The sequence below is a fragment of the Mytilus californianus genome, unplaced genomic scaffold (assembly GCF_021869535.1).
Source record: "Mytilus californianus isolate M0D057914Y unplaced genomic scaffold, xbMytCali1.0.p SCAF_4, whole genome shotgun sequence".
Classification (NCBI taxonomy): Eukaryota; Metazoa; Mollusca; class Bivalvia; order Mytilida; family Mytilidae; genus Mytilus; species Mytilus californianus.
Genome location: NW_026262690.1, coordinates 64,212,292 through 64,228,783, shown reverse-complemented (window position 1 = coordinate 64,228,783; position 16,492 = coordinate 64,212,292). Strand labels below are relative to the sequence as shown.

The window sequence follows — 16,492 nt, the reverse complement described above, 5'->3', positions numbered from 1 at the left end:
GTAACATTTCTTCCTGTGGACTGTTACCTCGTTCATGAACTAGCACGTTAAAAATCCGGCTCAGCGTGTCGGTCTAATACAAAGCAGGAATCTGATGTTCAGTAGTTGTCGTTTGTTGATGTGGTTCATAAGTGTTTCTCGTTTCTCGTTTTTTATATAGATTAGACCGTTTGTTTTCCCATTTGAATTGTTTTACACTAGTAATTTTTGGGGCCCTGTATAGCTTGCTGTTCGGTGTGAGCCAAGGCTCCGTGTTGAAGACCGTACTTTGACCTATGATGGTTTACTTTTATAAATTTTGACTTGGATGGAGAGTTGTCTCATTGGCACTCATACCAAATCTTCTTATATCTAATTAATAATTATATCACATTAACATGTTCTCGTCCTGAATATGAATTTAATTTGCCGCTTTATGATTTGTCATTAATTTGTTTCGCATTTTTTTTCCATTTGAAAACAAAAGACGGACCCGTGCATTCGTTTACATATCTTACATACTAGTATAAGAAGAAAAAAATCATTATGCATTAACATTAAACATTACTTTAACTAATATAAAAATGAGGAGATGTGGTATGATTGCCAACGAGAAAACTATTCACCTGAGTAAAACTGAAGTGGTAGTAAGCAATTATAGGCCACAGTAAGCTTACTATAAAATTTACACTATTTTATGGTTACATGCCCATCTCCCGATAAAATACGAATTCTGCAATTTGTTCATACTTTTTTTTCATTATTAAATTTGTTTAAACACTAACCTGGCCAGATGAGTCTACTATTTTGATAATATAATCTGATCCCAGCATATAAGTCGGTACAGTGTATAAATCGGAAACTGTAGCTGTATATTCGTCTGATGTTTGACTTCCTGCAAATGTTTTACAAATTTGAGTCTTTCCTACCATCCCATCTCCCACAATAGGGCACATTACAGTTTTATCGTTCTCGTGTGTTAGCATGTTGTTTCTATAAGTCAGATCGTCAAATGATCATTTTTAATCGCAATCACAGTTTTATACCCTGAACATGAAAGTATCCATCTTAAGCACACAACCTTTGAAAAGACTAATCCTCCCATAATGACCTTCGACGGGAATTTGATCGCTACCGTGAAAATATTAATCTTCTTCATCAAAAAATGCTTTTGAATTATTTATTTTAAGCCTTTCAAGACGTAAACAGTTTAAAAAAACGTATTTAAAATAATTTTAACAAATATCTTAAAACATGGAATATATGAATTATAATAATTACGTAAAATTTTAAGTTGTTTAAGATAAAGACACTAAGGTTTCAACTCCCTCAGGCAAAGTTGACCTTTCGGATGGTTTTGGCTATATATTCTATTTATGTCCCTTTTGGTTATATAGGTCTTCTCCTGTTTCGGGTCTTGTACATCCTTGGCTTTCAATATTCGTCTTTGAGCATTCCTGATGAAGGTAAATCCAGAAAAGCACTTCGAACGCACGAAATTTATAAAGTGTTATTTTCATTTTTTAATATTCTATAAAAATGAAATGGAAAGAAATGTACAGCCTTGGATACGCTATTTTGTATATTTATAGCTCTTCCACGCTTAAAACTCACAATCTTATTTATTATTACAATACGCCGTGGGCGTATTTAATGCAGTGAAACTAGTTTCTGTTTTTGAATGGTAAATGGTTTTAAACCAGTTTCTAAAATTGTTGTTTAAACTGTTCGCACCACACGGGGAGGTTTGATAATAGAATTGAGAATGGAAACGTGCAATGTGTCAAAGAGACAACAACCCGACCAAAGAGCAGAAAACAGCCCAAGGCCACAAATGGGTTTTCAACGCAGCGAGAAAATCCCGCACCTGCAGGCGGGCTTCAGCTGGTCCATAAACAATAATGTATACTAGTTCAGCAAAATGAACGCCGCACTAAACTCCGAAACATATAAATGAACAAAAATTAAAAAACACGAAAGACTAACAAAGACTATAGGTTCCTGACATAAATGCGGCGGGGTTAAACATGTTTTGTGAGATCTCAACCCTCCCCCTATACCCCTAGCCACTGTGGAATAAACAAATAAATAGCAATATATACGCACAGTAAAACTCAAATTAAAAGAAGTCCGAGTCCGATGTTAGAATAGGTAACAGAAGAAACTAAGCAAAATGACCATGATCAACATAAATAAGCAAAGGACTACTATCAGTTAATGTCATGCCAGCTCCAGACCTCAATTAAACTGATCGAAAGATTATGTCTTCATCATATGAAAGTCAAGCACAGTCCCTCCCGTTGGTAGTTTAGTATCATTTCATCATAAATTATACGAGAAGAACATAACATAAGTTTAGGAAAACGGGTTTTTTTTTAAGAAAAAAATGTAAAAACAGTTTCAATTTTGAAATAGTGATATCATCACTGGGTTTTTACAATAAAAATGTCCCTTCTTTATACAAAAAGACTGAGACAACTATCCACCAGAGACAAAATGACTTCGTTTTTTTTAGCGTTTCCTTATTGCTTTTCTGTTTTCTCATGTGCATCAGTTTCACCCCCCACCCCCACCCCCACCCCCACCCTGTCCTGCGGATGAATATATTTCTGTGTTCCTTAATAAAATTTGGGTTGTTTAAGAATTTAAAATTTGGATGTGTACACGACAAGGCATACCATAGGAGGCTTTGTTTTAAGATGTTTTTAAATTTCACAACATAGGTCGGAATGCACAAGTCTATTCTTTTTCGCCTATGAAATGAAACGTTGTTTATTCTACTTAGGACATAGGCATAATGACAAGCTTCTTAATCTATCAAATACCAGGTTTTTTATTTCTTATTTTGGACTATGGAAATTCACAAAGACATCAAATCGATATAATGTGTAGAACTCGAATACCGAGATCAGTAGAAAAGTATTTTTTATAATTACAAGAACAATGTAGAAAATAACAATGATCAAATTTAAAATACCACAAGTTTAAACAAAATGAAAGGTATAGCAGATATAAAGGCCAGCTGTAGCCCTCCTCCGAGTGGGATTTTCTCGCTGTGTTGAAGACCCATTAGTGGCCTTGGACTGTTTTCTGCTCTTTGGTCGGGTTGTTATCTCTTTGACACATTCTTCATTTCCATTCTCAATTTTATATTTCTGTTTTTGATGGAAATAATGTATAAGTCGGTGGTAATAACCTCTAATGTCGATTGAAGTACGTATTAGTTTTAAATATTAGAATATTACATATGTTCAAGACAGTCAGGCTATAGAAAATAATAGTTAATAATGAGATCTATATCATTCTTTTCTCAATCAATTAATTTAAATTAAAAGTATTGCGTACAATACTTGTTTATGCAATCATTAGATCTGAACTTGATTTGACCTTCCCAATTTTTTTCCTAATTCACTGTTAAAATTTGATGTCATAATATCTCCATGGACATCATATAACAACAGCGTCCTTAGACCTGCAACTTGAACCATAACACTCAAAGTATAATAAAATTAAAATTAAAGAGGCAAAATTTGCATAAATGTGACACCATTTGAATGTTTAAGTAGTTATTTTCTATGGATTACATATATTTTACATTCTGAGTGAAGATGAAATATAAAGTAATTGGTATTTTGATTGATTTTTGGCACAGTTGTAAAGCCTCTTTTTAACCCGATCTTGAACTTTCAATACTTCATAAACAAATCTATAAAAAAAATCATTTCATCATCTAATGAATGCATGTATATCCAAAGAGCTGAATATGAAACTCAAACTGATTTTCTTTTTTCTTTGAATAAATACTATTTCTAACCTACTGTTAACATTTTTTTAAATATATCAATTTAGAGAATTTAAGTTCAAATTTATTTATATTGCGTTGAGTGTATAAGAGTATCTGCTTCCTTCTGTTTTCGGGAAATCATTTTTGACAAGGTATCCAAGCAATTTCTTAAATTTTTAAATGCAAAACAATGTATAACCCTAGTAAAAACATAAATGGTCTTCAAAGTATGTTCTATTTATGGGAGTGTCTAAGTTATCCAGAGTTCTTCCATTTGTTTTCGTTTATTGTTTTGCATAGTTTGTTCTTGTGTTGTGCTGTTACACCACTGTCCCAGGTTAGGGGGAGGGTTGGCGCCTTCAAACATGTTTAACCCTGCCACATTCTTTAAGTGCCTGTCGCAAGTCAGGAGCCTGTAGCTCAGTTGTTGACGTTGGTTCAGGTCTGTCATATTTGTTTTTGGTCAATTGTTTTGTTATAAATAATGCCGTTAGAATTGAATTGTTTCACATTTTTCATGTCGTAGCCTTTTATAGACGACTATTCGGTTTTGGTTTTTCTCATTGTTGAAAGCCGTATAGTGACCTAAAATTGCTTACATCCTCATCATTTGAACTTTGGTGGATAGTTGTCTCATTGGCAATCATACCACATCTCCTTGGTTTTATATTCAAAGATTTAGAATTTACAACTCCATTGACTTAAAACACATCGAATAATTCCAAAGTGGTTTAGGGGTTGTGACCTTGAAATCAAAGTTCTACTTAATTTGGCGTCTTAAAAAAAATATAATGTAAATAATAGTATTTTATTATCAAATAAATATAGTTTTTTTTACTAACGCATATATAATACGTAGGCGACTAAATCAACTAGATTTTTAATAAATGTATTTGCCAACTTAATAGTGTGAACAGAGTCAGTTAAAAATATATCTTTACCTTATTTATAAATCAAAACATGCTGATTTAAGCTAAAAATCTAACCACAGCAATTTATGTATATATAGATATTTTATAAGTATTTGCCTATATCAACAATGTCAGTTAAAATGTAGATGATAAAATATATCTTGATTGTAGATGAAAACATGCCGATTTAAGTTAAAATCCGAACCACAATTATTTATAGATATCTATCAATATAAAAAATATTAAAATATTTATATTGTAAAACATTTATCTGACCTTAATCTAGCCATAGGATTAACAACATGTATTAACACTCAAATAATTAAAATAGTTTAATGTTATCAATTTATCAACCTTGTATTGGTCGCTTGACCCAAGACTGACCGAAAACTAATGGAGTTACTATTATAAAAATGTAATACAAGCTATTTGGTTACGAAGGTTTATATCATATGTTATTGAAATAAGAAAGGCTATTTGTACTCTTCTCTCTCAATATCCGAACAGAAAGCTATTCATATTAGTTTGCGCTGTCTTTCAAGAGGTAGGCAATTGAATACAAAAGAAAATATTGGGAATAGTTAAAAATCTAAGGCACCATGACAAATTGCTTGATAAGCAGATGATTTAGATAGCCCTAGTAGCAACTATTTAAAAAGAATACACCACTGTCCCAGGTTATGGGAGGGTTGAGCTCCCGCAAACATGTGTTACCCCAACACTGTTGCATGTTTCTGTCCCAAGTCCGTAATGTTTGCACATAAGAGTAGAAAAATTCAATAAACTTAGCCTTGTCGAATTCTTCCTCATCGACCATTATTTTCAAAAGCAGTATTTTTTGTTTTGTACAAAATGTGGAAGCAGTGTTGATAACCTTTTTGATCTTATCAATCTAGATTTTCCATCTTTTTTTTTGTTGGTTTAATTCATCCATCAATACCATCACTGCCGTAGTTTATTGTTAAATGTTCGCCTTTCAACAATATTCCTGCTCAAGTCTTTATTGCTTGACTTTTCCTTGACCGTATTCGAAATTATTTAAGATTAGCCACCCTTAAATACATAATTACGCTGTTTGAGTCAAATCAATTGGTTCCAATAACAACCTAACACGAATATCAATAAAAATAAATAAGGTTCTGGGTTTTCTCGTTTGAATTGTTTTAAATTTTGTCATGTCGGGGCCTTATATAGTTCACTATACGGTATGGGTTTTGCTCATTGTTGAGGTCTTATAAGGTAACCGATAGTTGCATATATCTACTTCAATTGGCCTCTGGATGATTGAGAAAATTGCAATCATACCACTTCTTATTTTTATTACACACGAAAGGGGGGAGTTGCAGTTTCATTGAAGTTAATCGTATTTTTACCCTGTCACGGGTTTATGTGGCTGTCCCAAGTCTGAAACTTCGCCAGAGGCTGTCTTTTTATATCCTCGCGGCAAATCTTTCGGATTGTCTCTGTTAGATTTGATCGCAACTTGTCAAGACTCGGATGCCATTTAGAGATTGACATATTGTATAATATTTGTCATTTGCTATGCTGCTGTTACGTTTACACCGAATCTCATTCTTTTCACATAAATTATTCTTTTTCGCTTTCCATAGCTATCTCATAATCAGTGACTTATTTTCAAACATTTTTAATTTTTTTCAAAGTTCAAACATATGTTATTAGACGCGTACATTTAAGGCATCGGCGCTTAGTACGTTTAAGGCATCGTAGGAAGTTTGTTTAAGTCAATGTTTCCATTTTGGAATTTTCTTCAAAGAAGATTAGAAATACATTCAGCAAAAAAACACCTTACAATGCAATTTAGTTACTAAAAGTAAGAAACGAATATGTGACCCTAGGTTGACCGGAGACTTCAAATATAAAGTTGAATAATATTAACATTTGCATAGTATGATTACGTGTACTTAAATTCAATTAAATGTTTAACGATTTAAACGTTTTCAATTTATCAAACGATTAAAAGAGAATTATTTGAATCTGTTCCACTTAATACTAACCTATTATAATTATTCCAATGTTGTAATTGATCTATTGATTTGCCAAACTATTACATTTTCGATTATCCACTGAAGTCCTCTGTGTGGTCAGACTAAGGTCAAATACGTAATTTCAATTATCACATCATTCAATCTCGACCAGCTGACAACTTTACAACATGTGCCGTGTTCAGGTAAACCTAGGTGTTATTGTTTTTATGTAACTGTTCAATCAATTGGATAAGATTTAAATACTCCACATTCCAAACGTGTCTGTAATACAGGAGCATTCCTTCAAGGACATTTGTTTCAAGCAAGTGCTTTTGCAACAAAGAAGACAAGAAATTTTCTTTTGAAATGTGAAATATGCTTTACTGTTTTCATTTGAAGAAACGAATAATCATTTTATTTATGATATTAAACGAAAGCATCTTTTTTTCAAATTTCCAGTCTTTTCTTGGACCAATCGATAAATTTAGGTAGTTAATTTAGTCAAAGATTCTAATAACAAATTTATAAAAATGATTACTTGGTAATTTATTTGGTTAATTATAAAATTAATTAAACTACTTTTTATTTTTGTTGACTATTCCTTAAACTATCATAAATAATACAGTAACTTCTAAGATCCCCTGGCTTAAGGACCAATATCACTTGTATTCGGAGCAGCGTTTCAACATAGTATAAAAAGTGGTTAAAAATATACATATTTCTCTTGTCGTCAGAGATACATGTTTACCAATGTTATCTAATAATGAATTTATACTTGCACCTTTTTCCCCTGTGCGTTTTCAATGGCATTGTAATATTGTATATATTATATAGTCTCTTTAATGCAATGTATATATATGTATAGTGCATCATTGGATAAAGAGTACTTAACATGATGGTGACGTCAATTCAAAATTTAAAATTTAAATATTTTACTTATCTAAGTGGGGATTAGTTCTTACAACAGGATTTTTTAACCATTATTTACTAATTTATTCATTTTTTTGTAGGTGGTAATATTTTATAGCTTGTTTGATGAAGCAGCAAAACTACTCATTCGTATATTATATTGAAAACGCCCTTGTAACAGTTGTCAATTTTAAAGTACAAGTTTATATTTATTCTAAAATAGTAACGTAAAATTTGCTTGTTTCGTTTGATATTGTTAACGCGTGGGTCGCTTGTATTTTATAGTACAAACATATGTACACAATGTATTGCTTTCTACCGAATTCTAGACAAATAATGAAACGACTTGGTGCAAGAACTGAACATTTTTGATTGTTTGAAAATGACAAAATAGCATTATGGTGCTATCAATAAACTCATCATAGATACCAGGATTAAAATGTTGTACGCCAGACGGATGTTTTGTCTACAAAAGACTCATCAGTGATGTTCAGTTATTGTTTTCATACAATTAATACATATCAGAAACAAACCATGTATTATGATACATAACAAGGATAACAGAAATGAACAAAAATGGTGGACAGACAACAGACCACCACTATCTCCTGATTCCTCCGAGAGAAAAAAAAATACGTTCAAACACAGACTAACAGCAACGAACAGCAGATGGCCTAACTTGAAACAGGCACCGAATGTGTTTGGGTTGAACCAGTTTCAAGTGTGCCCAAACCCCCTTTTCCTATCTAGATCATATGTCGTAAAACTAAAACACACAATAAACAGTTCAGCTACCAACAGGATGACAACAAGCTTAACAAGGTAATAAAAAACAGCACATAATTTGTAAAGTAATGTTAAATTGTCCTCGCTACTATAGGAAGTGAAGCTATCTAAGGTAGCTTCTAAGGTAGCCAAAGTTGTTGGTTGGATACTTCTGGGTATGAGTATCTTTAGCACACCGTATGTTCATTAACATTCTCTGAATACAATGAATGCATTGGGAAATTGTGCAAATTGTCAAAAGTCAGCGGTATTGTGCAACTTGTTAAAAGTCAGCTGTAAAGAAACGCATACACACTTGCATCTCCTTACTGACTTTGTAAATTTAAATTCATATGTCAAGGAGATTATCGTGTGTTATGATATTTGGCAACAATGATGAAAAAAACCAAAACCACTAATTTTACTTAAGGGACGACCATTGACATCGGCGGGGGCGGGTCACAAGTATATGTCACAAAATAAAAGCAAACGACGGATGCCACATGTAGAGCAGGATTTGCTTACCCCCCCCCCCCCCCTACTGTCCCAGGTTAGTGAGAGAGTTGGCGCGCCTTCAAACTAGTTTAACCCCGCCACATTATGTATGTGCCTGTCCCAAGTCAGAAGCCTGTAATTCAGTGGTTGTCGTTTGTTGATGTATATCATATTTGTTTTTCGTTAATTATTTTGTAAATAAATCAGGTCGTTAGTTTTCTCGTTTGAATTGTTTTACATTTGTCAGGTTTTACTCATTGGTGAAGGCCGTACGGTGACCTATAGTTGTTAATTTCTGTGTCATTTGGTCTCTTGTGGATAGTTGTCTCATTGGCAATCATACCACATCTTCTTATTTTCATATTTATAGTTATACCTCTGTTACAAATTGTTGCGTCTGGTAATTTTGTGTGTGTGGGAATAACATCAATTCAATAATTCATTAGATAAAACAAGACTAAAAGACTCTGTTGGATAGTTGCTCATTGGCAATCATACATAATACCACCTTTTTTTAATTCATTCTAGGCATTGCACACCATCGTACTGTTGTATAAAAAAAGTACAGTCACCAAATTAGAGTGTAAGATTGTATAAATTCCTATCAGTAGATTAAGTACTTCGAACTTGTTTTCTTGTAATTGTTTTGTTCTGAAATGTAGCTTTTGTTATTCCACCGATCGAAATTAAAAGGGGGGAAATTTAAAAAAAGAAAAAAACTGAACTCCATCACATGAGAACCTCGCAATTGTTATATCTTAAGTTTATTTTGTCCTTTTGTATTGACGCTTTCAATCATTGAAAACCGTTTTTGGCGTCTATGTGTCTTTTTGTGTAGATCAGTAGAATTATGAGAAAAATGTATAAAGTACATGTACAAAGGAAATAATAAAAGAAGTAAACATTTTATTTAAGATATAAACCTTTTATTTTCATTGCTGACATAAATGATATTGCTGCCACACAAGGTTCTGATGAGACATATGTCCTCAACATTATGTCAATTAAAACAAGTCCATAACTGAAACTATCGTTTGACTGTGATTTGCTATGTCGTTGCAACTCGCTATGGGAATGCAACTGTGATTAGCTATAGCTGAAAATAACCATGGATGTAATGTCATTGACAGATAAAAAATGTTCTTGTCAAATGGAGTAAGTGCTCTCCTATATCCGATCAACATTTACAAAGCTTTATATTGTATGAATCTGAATCTGTTCCAAGTTTGCATGAAATGAATGATCCATCAACGGCGGCGCGTCCTCTGTGGCGTAGTTCAGAGTAGATCTAACTCATTAGATGCGTTAATGCGCGAATGGTGAATGGTATATTGTTTGTCACTGACTGTTCACTCAGTTTTTCATCAGATGGATAGAGATCCATTTATAAGTTAATCCAGATTTTATTTTCATGTCTCTTCACCTCGCCAACAGATGACGGAGAAGGCTAGAACGCCTTCTTTTCTTGTTTTTAATGACGGACAATAAAACATCTTCAAAAACTTCATTTACTTCTTCCTTGTTATATGATGAACATTCAACGTAAGTATCAATTCCGTATTTATCCATTATACATAGTCCTTCTTGTTTAGACACATTATTATTCTCGTCATCAATGTCTTTTCCAGTCGCCACTAAAATCACTGGTGTCTTTTTGCAAATTTTTCTGATTTCTGGAATCCAGAATGATTCTATGCTTTCGAATGAATCCCTGTCTGATAGACTGTAACACAATATGAATACTTCTGATCCCTTGTAGGATTTTGTTCTAAGGTCTTTGTAATCATGCTAAAATAAAAAAATATATATATCACATCAGTATTGAATTTAATTCATAATGCACTTTCATGAATATTGATTTGTGTAACGATTTTCTGAACGACCCTTTTTCCTAAAATAACGATATTGGAGAAACCAGAGCTTATTTCCTAGAAGTACTTGTGAAAGTAGAAAGTACTTCAATCTATTTAAATACAAAGATAACCTATTTTACAACTGAATTTTATCGATCAGAGTTCCTGGTACAGTACTGCGGTACTATATTTTAATCAATTATAGCATTTTTTCGTTGCTGCACATATGATCTAGAAATTTAAACGTCTAAACTAGTATGAATCGGTTCCTTCAAGATTGAAATAATAAATCTGACTACATCGTTTCCATCTTATTTTCTTTGTTTAAACTCCCCTTTTCTTGTAGCCGGCACTTTTTTCTTTGCCGTTTGGTTATCATCTCATTAACGTATACCATCATAAAACTTATTTTAATTGACAACTCTCCGAAACTACATTTGACCATGTTTAACTTTGATTTTTGTTGTTTTATAATTTAAAACTAAATGGCAATTATATTGCATATCTATAATTTTCTATCATTTTAATTGAATTCTAGCAAAAATGTCATCTTACCTGTCCAGAGGAGTCTACAATCCTGAGAGTATATTTGTCCCCCATAAACTGTGTAAGTACAGAATGCTCATTAGTCACTGTAGCTTCATAATCCTGTATAGTCAGATCCCCAATAAATGTCTTACAGATCTGAGATTTCCCAACCATTCCATCTCCAACTATGGTACAAGTAACGGTTTTATCGCTGCCGTGAGAAATCATTGTCCTTAAAGTAGTCTAGCTCGTCTGAAGGTAGAACATGAAATGATTATTTTTAAAACACCTGCGGTCTTTATATATGCCCTCATCTCAGGTATTGATCCGGAACGTTAGATCAACAACCTTGAAAATCCAGCAAACAACCTGTATCATGTAGTTTACAGGTGTAGGGAGTTCAAAGATCCTTTATACATTTAAATCATTACATTTAATAATTAAAAAGTTTGCTAAAGATCTTTGATTTAACGAATAACATTAAAAGGAAATGTCCAGTTCAGTATTGGGGGTTTTCTTTGGTGTATTACACGAATTTGTGATGTTTATTAAATTAAAATGATGTACTGCGTGAATATCAAAAATAATTATGGTGTGCTTTTTCACGTATTTCTTGTTCAAATAAACCTTTATATCTGCTTTATCAAAAGTTTAACAAAAAGCAAATCGTGAAATAATCGCGATATAAATAAATAATTTGTTTGCCTGTAACAAGTCAGGCTGTTTGGACCATGTGTTGCTGTTATTGTTCGTCTTTGCCTGTAACAAGTCAGGCTGTCTGGACCATGTGTTGCTCGTTATTGTTCCGTCTTTGCCTGTAACAAGTCAGGCTGTCTGGACCATGTGTTGCTCGTTATTGTTCAGTCTTTGCCTGTAACAAGTCAGGCTGTCTGATCCATGTGTTGCTCGTTATTGTTCAGTCTTTGTCTGTAACAGTCAGGCTGTCTGGACCATGTGTCGCTCGTTATTGTTCCGTCTTTGCCTGTAACAGCCAGGCTGTCTGGACCATGTGTTGCTCGTTATTGTTCCGTCTTTGCCTGTAACAAGTCAGGCTGTCTGGACCATGTGTTGCTCGTTATTGTTCCGTCTTTGCCTGTAACAGTCAGGCTGTCTGGACCATGTGATGCTCGTTATTGTTCCGTCTTTGCCTGTAACAATTCAGGCTGTCTGGACCATGTGTTGCTCGTTATTGTTCAGTCTTTGCCTGTAACAAGTCAGGCTGTCTGGACCATGTGTTGCTCGTTATTGTTCAGTCTTTGCCTGTAACAAGTCAGGCTGTCTGGACCATGTGTTGCTCGTTATTGTTCCGTCTTTGCTTGTATGTATATTTCTCGGAGGACTATGTGGTCAAAGGGGTCTGTAGTTCAGACAAATAGTTGAGTTGAATTCCTGTTTTCGTTGTTATGTATGAAATGAAGTTTTTAGTCTTTTTCTTTCCGTTTTTGTTTGTTTGTTTGTTTGTTTGTTTGTTTATTTTGTTTGTTTTGATTGTTTTGAAATATTTTTTTTAAGTTTAGGTACCAGCTATTTCTTGAGGACTCATGAGAAATTCTACTGCACGTTTTAATAAATAATCAAATGCACGTTATTTGAAACCAGAAACAAATGAAGTTCAAGACTACAAGATTTGTAAGTTTGATTGGTCTGTGAAAACTTTGCAGTAATTTAATATGCAGTAGCAACAAACTGGATAAACAAGGCACTCTTCTTATTTAAATAACCCAAGAGAACTTAAAATTCAGTACGAATACTGTACCAGGAAGTACACTACTCTTTATCTAAAGTAAATAGAAACTTTTCCTTATGTGAGAAAAAATCTGCGGAAAAACCAGTCTGTTGTTATGAATGTTGATCACTAGTATTAAATGTAAGGAGTTTAATGTTTAACTAAGAAAAACCGTGTAAATATTGCATATTTAAAAGAAATTAAGAGGGCTGGTTAAGGACAAATTGAATGACTATATTTTTTTACTATAAATCGATATAAATCATACACTGTTGTTTTTGTGAAACTAAAATAGACGATACGTTTTTAATGGGACTACAACTGAAAAAAATCAAACTCTTTCATGAATATAACATTTTTGACTGATAGAGGTCGTTCGGTATCGATTTTTTTCTTCAAATGATGTAAACCAGTAACTACTTGTTTGATTGTCATATTTCAGATGTCTAACAGAAGATTGATTATATTAAAAGTACTCATGAAGGCATCAGTGTCAAGGGATTTAAATATGTGCACCTTTAATATATTGACGAGATTGTATTTCCTTCATGATTAAAATCTTTTGAAACTTGAATAAAATAAGATATGTTGTAACTAATGCAAAATTAACAAAGCAAAGTTGGAATGTACTTATTTCATCGTAATCTAAGCATCTAACGGAGGTTTTTGTAACGACGATTGTATCAAACATTGATGAAAAGAACCAGTCTTTATTTTAACAGGTAAAAGGTACTTTTAAAACAGGTGCTTTACTAAATTCGGATGTCAATTGTAAATTGTGAAATTGATAAATTAGAGATTTCTCTAAACTTAAAATTCTTTATTTCCTGGAAATGATCAAATGAAGATAAATCAATCAAATACGTAACCCTATCGAACTTGGGTGGGTTAAATTATAAAAGTTATCTTAGATCAAAGAGAATTGGTTCGAAATTTGAGAGAGAGATACAAGACTCATTATTCCAATTGTACGAGGAGTGGTATATCATCTATAGGTGTATTTATAAATTATTTCATTGAGTATAAAAATAAGGAGATGAGGTATGATTGCCAATGAGACAACTATCCACCAAAGTCCAAATAAAGTGGATGTAAGCAATTATAGGTAACTGTACGGTCTTCAACAATGAGAAAAACCCATACCGTATAGTCGGCTATAAAAGGCCCCGACTTAAAAAATATGAAACAATTCAATTGAGAAAACGAACGGCTTAATTTATAACAAAACAATTAACGAAAAACAAATATGACAGACATGTTGGTTACTTAAACGTTAAGTGGTGACATTTCTTGTATAATTAACATGAATACACTTCAACAACACAAACCAATTGGTAAGAGAGGCGAAAGATACTAAAGAGACATTCAAACTCTCCAGTCGAGATAAACTGACAACGCCATGGCTAAAAAAGAAAAAGACCAGCAGTAAAACCTGGCAAATCATAAACCTGGAAAAGGGGCGAATAGGTATGAAAAGCCACAACTTAAGGAAAGCAGGTCTAATGGTGCAATAAGGTTGGTTGATTTGACCATAAACAAGACCTCCCATTATGGATAAATTCGAGGAGGTTTTACTCGAGTTCTTTTATATGCAACCTTGCTATATCATTTTCAAAGCACTTTTTAAATATGTACATGTGTATCGTCCCCAGCTAACCGGACGTGACTATATCACATCCAAACTGCAGGTTTCCTCATCAAGTATCTTACTAGCCTACTGACTGAAGTCTAACTAGCCATATTTTCATATGCCATGCATATGTATACACTTGCATGAAATATAATATTAACCGGGATCTAGCGTAACGACATAAAAAGAAATACAATAAAATTCCGAAAGCATAAGGAAATGGTTTCTGCATGGACCAAAAGTCATTGAAGGGTCTTCAAATGTAGTATAGTTATTAGAAAACGAGAAAAGTACATATAGGGTTAAAAGACTGTCGTGTTAAATATGACACTATATATGTTACATATGAAGGTACTAATTAATTTGACATCTGATGCATGAATACGTATATGATTCATAAAAAAATATATAGGGGAAATTTATTCTTCATTGACATTTGTGAATGAATTTGCATTATAAAATTTAATTACTATTAAACATACAGTTGTTACCTCTGACGTTCTGTTTTTGTTTTGAAATTTGATTGTCTATGTGTACCACAGTTTTTTACGCGGACAAATGTATTCATTTATACAACAAAAGGACCTTGAAAGTCAAAGAATAAGCACGAATAACTGCTTATCCAACTTCTTTATTATTTAATGCAGCCATCTACTTTCTATTCATTATTTGTGTAATGCTTGTTCACGCAAGTTTATATGTAATTTGTATGGTTAATTGTATACCTTGTACATGAAATTTCAATTGTCAAATCTGAAAAAATGATGATAACGTATATAGACACCCTGAACGATCTCAATAATATGATAGATAAGTGACTCGACTTTCCGCGATATCGGTTTACTTCAAATCATGTAGAAGAAACCTAAACATTTATTTTCAAAAGGGAAACAGAATGTTGAAGTCGAGGTGGACAATACCCAAAGCGCGACAATTTAAAGCAATGAGATAGGGTTAAAGATGGACAAAAAATTGCCTTGAACAAAGAGTAAACACAATTACAAATAACTAAAACTCTACAAAAAGAGCAACAACAACAATAAACGAAACTCTCTTCCCTTACACAAACAGAACAAACAACAAAAAACATAAAGCTTTGAGTAATACAAACTTTCACTAAAAAGTAGAAACGATACTAGGTGCAATTGAGGCCAAGTGCGTTTTCTGCATCATACGCAAAATCATTAAAAGAAGAAACACTTAAGTGTTTGACCTGAAATGATTGAAAAACCTATAATCATGTTTAAGTACATGTTAATAAATGCCTTTGTCTATTTGTTTGATGATATGAAAGCCAGTGTAAATGTGCATGTCTTCTAAGTTGCAAGTTTGGGTTCATCCGGGTAAAGAGCTTATATTATTAATCGTGGTGGACAAAGTCACACTTTGATCAAGGTGTCTTGTAGGACATCCATTAATCACCCTTGAACAAAATGACTGCTGTGATTGAGGTGTCTGTTACTGCACAAAGATGATACTATTACATTTGTTATACTTCAGTAGAAGGGTGTTAGTCGCTCTAGTTAGTTGTAATGTGAAACCTTTTTTAAAAGACACCATGACCTAAAAGGCGTTTTTTAATATATAGAATTGCACTGTCACGAATTTTAAAATTGAATAATTTACAATAAGTACTCACTTTTCAATACATTTATTCTGATAATAGTGGTAAAATATAAAAATATCTGTAATTTAATCTATTATATTGTATTTTTTGAAAATATAATGAAAACATAGAAATATAAAAATAAATTTTACATGAACCTAAAAATACTCGTGTACAAATCTACATAATATATATGTAAGTGTTTTATTTAGTATGGCTAAGGTTTATGATGGCTAGCTCAAATTTATTTTTTTATAAAAACAAAGAATGAATATGGGTTAACCTACAAACTAGAATATCCGTGCCATTGTTTGAACTTTC

The 16,492-nt window shown here is 32.8% G+C and overlaps 1 protein-coding gene across 2 annotated transcripts in view; it reads right to left on the bottom strand.

Moving 5' to 3' along the window:
* Nucleotides 1-10,469: 10,469 nt before the first annotated feature.
* Nucleotides 10,470-16,492, bottom strand: part of LOC127738323 (cell division control protein 42 homolog) — a 54,891-nt gene continuing 48,868 nt past the window's right edge. For both annotated transcript variants that reach the window (XR_007999987.1, XR_007999988.1), the window contains exon 2: nt 10,470-10,616. The gene's annotated coding sequence lies outside the window, so the exon portion shown is untranslated. The remainder of the gene's footprint in view (nt 10,617-16,492) is intronic.